Below are 354 nucleotides of genomic sequence, written 5' to 3'. Positions count from 1 at the left end.
GTCAATTTCTTTCATTTTGACAAACAAAAAGGCCTAACCTCTTGTGTCTCAGGCAGTCTACAGACATTAGAATACAGAAAGCACTCTACTGGGTAGCTAGAATTATGCCCATTTTACAGGAGTGGAAAAGTGAGGTTAAGATAGAGGGCATCGCCTGCAGTTCCTTGTCCCACATGGATATGTGATGGAGCATGGGTTAGAACCAAGTTCTGAAGCCACTACTCACATCACACTAACTAGTCAGGGAAGAGTGGCAGTCTGCCTGGGAAGAGGGTGGCGGTAGCCTTGGTTGCAGAGCGGAGCTCATGACACAGTGGCAAGAACCTGGTCTCTGGAATCCCACAGACCTGGGCT

This window comes from Myotis myotis, unplaced genomic scaffold, assembly GCF_014108235.1.
Source record: "Myotis myotis isolate mMyoMyo1 unplaced genomic scaffold, mMyoMyo1.p scaffold_m19_p_2, whole genome shotgun sequence".
Classification (NCBI taxonomy): domain Eukaryota; kingdom Metazoa; phylum Chordata; class Mammalia; order Chiroptera; family Vespertilionidae; genus Myotis; species Myotis myotis.
This window is presented reverse-complemented; position numbering follows the sequence as displayed.